The 6548-nt window shown below is 51.2% G+C and overlaps 1 pseudogene; it reads right to left on the bottom strand.

Moving 5' to 3' along the window:
- Positions 1 to 1120: 1120 nt before the first annotated feature.
- LOC149990057 (ATP-dependent RNA helicase DHX8 pseudogene) lies at positions 1121 to 4738 on the bottom strand (annotated as a pseudogene).
- Positions 4739 to 6548: the final 1810 nt, after the last annotated feature.

Raw genomic sequence — 6548 nt, 5'->3', positions numbered from 1 at the left:
CAGTGCTGCACAAGTTGTCCTTTCCTTGGAGATGATGCAGTGCATCCCTGGGTTGGCTGCAAGCCCCAGCCATCCCCAGTGACTTGGGGTAATGGGGCCTGAAGGCCCTGGTCAACCCAGGCATAAATCCCTGTTTCAATGTTACTGTTACAGAAACAGGGGTATTCCAAAAAACCCCAGAGTTTGCGGCTGGGGGATGGGGAAAAGGAAGCAGCTTTTAGAATGCCTCCACATGGCTGAGGCTGGTGGCTAGTGTCTTTTTTTATGCAAGATGGCTTTAATGCATCCAAAGCCTCAGGTAGATGGGAGGGGACTTGGACCAGGGGACGGTACAGAGAAAGCACACAGAGCCTGCGTGAGGTTCTGTGAATGGTCAGAACTGGTTACCGCACCCACTGCATCAGAGGATGTAGTCAGGGATTTCAAAAGAAGCGGCAGACATTTTAGGCAGGCTGACTGTGCAGATTCAACTAAGACTGAGGCTGACTATGTGCATTTGACTGAGGCTGAGGCTGACTGTGCGGATTACAAAAGGACTAACTATACAGTTTACAAGGAGGCTGAGAATCCACGAGGTTCTGGATTAAAAGCTGGTGGACCCCATAACACCGACGAGGTCTCCCCAATTAGGATTGAACCATTGGCAGCTACTGGTAAAGCTGAACTGTGTTTGGAAAGTAGGGAAAGGGTTTCTCTGACTTTTCTAAAACTAGCCTGGTTTGGTAGGGGGGGAGGCAAGGATATGTGTTTATGGGTGTTTTAAAGAACATAAGACTTAACAACAGAAATTCGCAAATAACTAAATCTATATTTAGTTAAATCTGTTAAATAAACAATTCTTTTTCTTTTCACTAAACTCTGGTATTGAGAGTTATAATTTTGGCGGCGGGCAATCGGGCCCCTCACTAAAGAGCCCGTGGGTTTGTTTTCAATTGGAGCAGCCCAGGGGTTGTGTAACATTACCGTGAGGGAAGAAATGCAAATCAAACTTGGCAAACATCCAGTTAAGAGATGTAGTCAGTCCACTGGACAGCCGTGTCCTCTCGATCAGCATTTCACCAATAAGAGTAAGTCCAAGCCCTGGGCCGCTGCTGCAAGAGAGGCAAACAAGTCGTCCTTCTCAGCGCCGCTGGAAAGCCCGGGATATTCTCCAGGCGTTGGGCTCCTCGTAGCGATTGTACAAGGGTTCAAGACGCTGCTGCTTCTTCTGCTTGCTTAGCTTCATCAGGTCGGAGACCTTGAAGAAGGCCGGAGCCAACTCCGCGAGCCACCGGGGGTCGATGGTGGTGACCTCACGCATGTACTCCTTCGTGGTCAGCACCAGCTCATGGTACACCACCCATTCCGGCTGTCTGTTGAAGAGAGCGCTGGAAGGATGGATGTAGACCGCCTGCTGGTCGGTCAGTGTCCGGTAACCTTCCTGAGGGTCTTTCTTGGCAGCATTTCGGAAGAACCCACTGCAGATGGCCTTCCGCACTCGGACTGCGGACTTACCGCAGGAAACCACATCCAGCTTGTGTCTGTCCATTATGCCTAACATCTGCTTGCGAATGTCCTGGGCCCGCTGCAGAGAACGAGCCTGGATAAAGTTCTCATAGCACCATGGTTTGGAGAACTTGTTGTCCTTCCAAGAGTTGTACACGGCCAGCAGGGTGAGATGGTCTCCTTCCGTCTGGTGGAATTTGGCCTTCTTCTGATCGGCGAGGGCTTGTTTATCCTTGGGCCTGTAGAAGACGTTCTGCACAGACAGCATGGACACGATGGTCAGCATTTCCTTACTGCATCCCAGGTGCACAGACATGATCAGCATTTTGCACAGCATCGGTTCCAGAGGGAATTCTGCCATCCTGCGGCCCAGACGAGTAAGCAGACCCTCGTCATCCAGTGCCCCCAGCGTATACAGCTGCTCCATAGCGGTTATCAAGGTTTCCATTGGTGGGGCATCCATGAAGTCGAAGGACAGCAGGTCATCGATGCCCATGGCCTTGAGCGAGAGCACTGTGCTTGCTAAGTTGGTTCTCTGGATTTCCGGCACATTAGTGGTCAGCATTTCATCTCGGGAGGCACGTTCTGTGTACAGCCTGTAACACTTCCCTGGGCCTGTTCTCCCAGCTCTGCCAGCTCGTTGCTTTGCTTGAGCCTGAGAAATAGGAGTCACCACGAGCTGGTCAATTCCTGTCTTGGAATTGTAAACTTTCTGCTTCACAAATCCAGGGTCCACCACATAGTAGATGCCATCGATAGTCAGCGATGTCTCTGCAATGTTGGTGGCAATCACGACCTTTCTGCTGCCGGGTGGAGCTGGGTCAAAGATTCGGGTCTGCATCTCACTGGGAAGAGCAGAATACACTGGGAGGATAATCAACTCAGGAACATCAGGTCCAAGGGATTTCATTCTTTCATACAGCATCTCGCAGGCCGTGTCGATCTCCTCCTGACCAGTCAGGAAGACTAGGATGTCACCTGGTGGTTCTGTTAAATGGATCTGCATGACAGTGATCAAGCTGGCATCCAAATAATCGGTCTCGGGTTCCTTTGTGTACAATATTTCCACTGTATATGTTCGACCGGGGATGGTAAAGATGGGAGCTTCATAGAAGTATTGAGAAAACTTCACTGCATCCAAGGTAGCTGAGGTGACAATCAGTTTCATGTGCTGCCGTCTCTGAACTGTCTTCTTCAACAACCCAAAGAGCACGTCAGTGTGGATCGTTCTCTCGTGCGCCTCATCCAACATGACGACTGCGTACTGAGTGAGGTCGGGGTCAATCAGGCACTCTCGAAGCAACATCCCATCTGTCATGTACTTAATGACCGTTTCAAGGCTGGTACAGTCCTCAAATCGAACGGTGTAGCCCACCTCTTGGCCTAAGCAACAACCAAACTCCTCTGACACTCTTTTGGCCACTGACATGGCTGCCACTCTTCTGGGCTGGGTACATCCAATCTTGCCCCTGGAAGTGTAGCCCGCCTCCACCAGGTACTGGGTGATCTGCGTTGTCTTCCCAGATCCTGTCTCTCCGATAACAATCAGGATCTGATTGTCATGGACAGCCTGAACCAGCTGCTCCTTCAGTTTGTAGATGGGCAGGCTCTCTCTCTGCTCAATGATTGACATCTGGGTCTTTTTTCCATAAGCAGCTTTGTTGCCCCCAAAGGCATGCTTCTTCCACTCAGGAATGTCATTGGGCATCATTCCAATACCCCTCATGTTGGCCGCAATCTGCCTGCCTCCCGCATCAGGCAGAGGATCAACCCAATGTTTGTTGAGTCCTGTGGGAATAGAATCCATCTCAGCTTCCCGCTGCGCCTGCTTGAGTTCCCGCCTTTCTTTGGCCAAGGCACTCTGCATCATAGCTGCTTGGGAGAGGGAGCCATCTGGGTTCTTAACAATTTTAATAGGGCTCATGTCCATGCTTTGCTTGGTGTACCCTCTCAGGAATGGAGGCTCTCCCTCAACCAGTTCGACCTCAAGGTCCTCATCTTCTTCATCATCCACTTTAGGAAGAATGCCAGTCTCTTCATCAAAGTCTGGAAACTCTTCTTTGGAAAGAACATTGGCAGCGACCATCTGTTTGATCTCCCACTTCTCTGGGTCAGAGATTCGGGTAAGGCGCTTGCGCTCCAATGAGTCATCCTCTACTTGAGGGGCACTGACAAGGGAGAGATGAGTGGGTCTGTCCGGATTCCTCATTGAGATCTCCTCATTGGCCTCCCCAACAAGATCTCGACTTCGATTTGGGTTTAGATCTTCTCCGGTCTCTTGATCCACATCCTTCATGCTTAGGCTGGTCTTGGCCCCGGTGGAGGACAACACTTTGACCTTGACTCTCTGGCCTTTGCTCACCACATTGGCCACATTAGCCATACGGCCTTCCCGCCGGAGCTCAGAGATGTGCACCAGGCCTTCCCAACGCTTCCTTAGTCCCTCCAGCTGCACAAAGCATCCAAACTGCATGATGCTGGTAACCTTGCCATTGTAAATGTCCCCAATGGCGAGCTCTTCTGGAGGAGGGCGGTCCACATGCTTATCCTGCCATCTGTCCACATTTCTCTCCCCATACCTGTTTCGGTCCTTCTGGTCCTTGGGGGGACTCTGACTTCTGCTCCTAGGCCGATATCTAGACTTCCCTTTATTCCTCTCCCGGGTCCTAGAACGTGATCGAGAGTGGGACCGGTGTTTCCGCTTGCGGTCTCTCTCACGGTCTCGTTCTCGCTCTTGTTCTCGGTCCCGGCTCCAGCTCCGCTTCTTCTTTGTCTTGTGTCTGTGCTCCGCATCTCTTTGCTTCTCCGTGCCAGCTGCACTGGGCATTAGAACCTCCAGCTCTTTCAGGACATTCACAGCAACTTTCACATCATCCTTATCCAGCAGGGTCCAAACAGAAGGGTTGTCTGGTTGACAAAGGACTGGGAAGATTTCCTTCAACTTTTCTTTTTCAGTTTTGGGTTTAACAACTGGATCTTTGCTAGCAGAAGGCTTTGCTGGAGGTCGCATGGTTTGTATGAGATGCAGCAAGTTACTAATAAGAGAATCCGTGAATTCTGCACCATTTTTGATCAGGGAAGCCTTAAAAGTACCAAAGGTGGTATTTTTCTCAGCAAGACTGATCACAAATTCAGCCAGATCCTTGTCGTTGATCCCCAAGTGATTGTCCAGCTCGGTGCAAACCTTCGACACTAAAGACAGATACTCGAGTTTGGCGAGTTCTTCGGCCGGGCCTGTCTCCGTCCCAGCTACGGCTCCCACCATGGCTATAGCTACAGCCGTCGCTACGGCTCTTCCCGACCCCCTACCCGCACCTGGTGGTGGTGGTGGTGTGAGAAACGCTCACAATAAAAACTGGGACACAGGACTTGAGCAGTAAAGCGAGGCCTCTATTCACGAGTCTGCAGAGCCGGGCGCACCCTCCCAGCCAGGAGAATGTGCGTGCCAAGTAGACAAAGGAAACTGGTTTTATAATCTTAGCTTCCCCACCCTGAAATTGCCCTGAAAGTGATTATTTTCCCCACCCTAAAATTGCCAACCTAAAGTGATTAGCTTCCCCACCCTAAAGTGAGAGCGATTAGCTTCCCCGCCCTAACGCAATTAGCTCCCCCTCCCCCTCCTTCTTCCACCTTTCTCCATTACTGGTTACTCCAGAATTACAATCTAACATGGTTAACTAAATGCCCCTATTGTGATTTGCAGATATGCCAGTGCTGTCAACTCCCTTCTCAGAGATCCTCTAATTACATTTGCCCTTAAGACCCTCTAATTACCTCTTCCTTTTGTTACTAATGACTTTCTACCGGTTTGGGAGTCACTATGTCCTTGTTTCTTACAGTGGTATTTAGGGGTTAGGGGGGTGGTTAGTAGAAGGTCCACTGTGGGCCCTGTTGTGCCAGGTGAGAGGGAGGACAGGGACCACACCAGGAGAGCAGAGAGAGGAAACCAACTCTTGGCTACAATGTATTGAAAACTTCCCACCATCATGTGGCCGGAACCACACAGTTGGCATGCGTCATGGTGGCGCTATGCGTGTAATAGGCTCTTCCATGGTCCCCATTGGACAAATGCCCAAGCGGAGGTTTTGGGTCTTGGCTCTGCCTCTTTCTAGCTGTGTAGCCTAGAGGTCAGTGACCTACCCAGAGTCCCTGCTCCTCCACCGCCACCAACAACCCCAAAATCTGGGAGAGAAAGAAAGCAAAGCATTCTCCTTTCATGGACTAGAGACTTGTAGAACCTTAATGCCCAGTTCCAGCTCGCCCCACTCAAGTTATGGATTTGGGGATTTTCAGTGCCTCCTTTATGAGAACAATATACAAAGCTTTCCTGTGCACCCAGTGGCTCAGAGAGCCACAGGGGACAGGGACTCCTGAATGGCCAAATGGAGTCAACCACCAAGAGCTTTCTGCACTTGAATGAATGCCATTCGAATGCCTTAGAGTGAGGTCTTTTGGAATGACTCGCCCTGACCTTCCCTCCCGGTCCCAACCCTTCCCCCACACCCTAGTCAAACAGGGGATAAAGCCCAATCTGCTTATTATATTGGGCGGCGTGACATTTGTGAATGAGTGGAGACTGGTTGTGGGACAGTTGTGCCCCGCCCTCCCACATCCCTCTCTGGCCCAGGAGAGGGCCGGGGCGGTGGGAGACGGGCGGGGGAGGGGAGACTCGGATCCTGGGAGGATGGTCGGTTGGTCGCTGGCGGGCTGCTGCCTGCTGCTGAGGTGTTCCTTGCTGGGAGGGCGGAACTTAACGCACCCCAACCCCCTCCCCATTTCTGAAAAGGCCCGAGTCTGAGGCAAAAAAGGTTCTTTAGATTTTCCAGTAAAAGGGACCGGCCCGCCCATCCTCTCCTCCAACCCGAGCTTCCTGGGGAAATATCTCTACGGGAAGATTTTTTTCCTTTTTTTAACAGAAAAGAGCAGACGGGGCGGGTCAGACCAGCCCCCCCCAACCCCAAACCCCCGCCTACACCGATGACCCATTAATTTACCATCTTAGGCCCAGTTGCCATTTAGCTTGATTGTTTGCATAAACATCAAAGAGATTGATCGCGTAAGCC

The sequence above is a fragment of the Furipterus horrens genome, unplaced genomic scaffold (assembly GCF_987537825.1).
Source record: "Furipterus horrens unplaced genomic scaffold, mFurHor1.1.pri manual_scaffold_32, whole genome shotgun sequence".
In the NCBI taxonomy this organism is placed as follows: Eukaryota; Metazoa; Chordata; class Mammalia; order Chiroptera; family Furipteridae; genus Furipterus; species Furipterus horrens.
The sequence above is the reverse complement of the archived record's forward strand: the minus strand, read 5'-3'. Positions and strand labels throughout refer to the sequence as shown.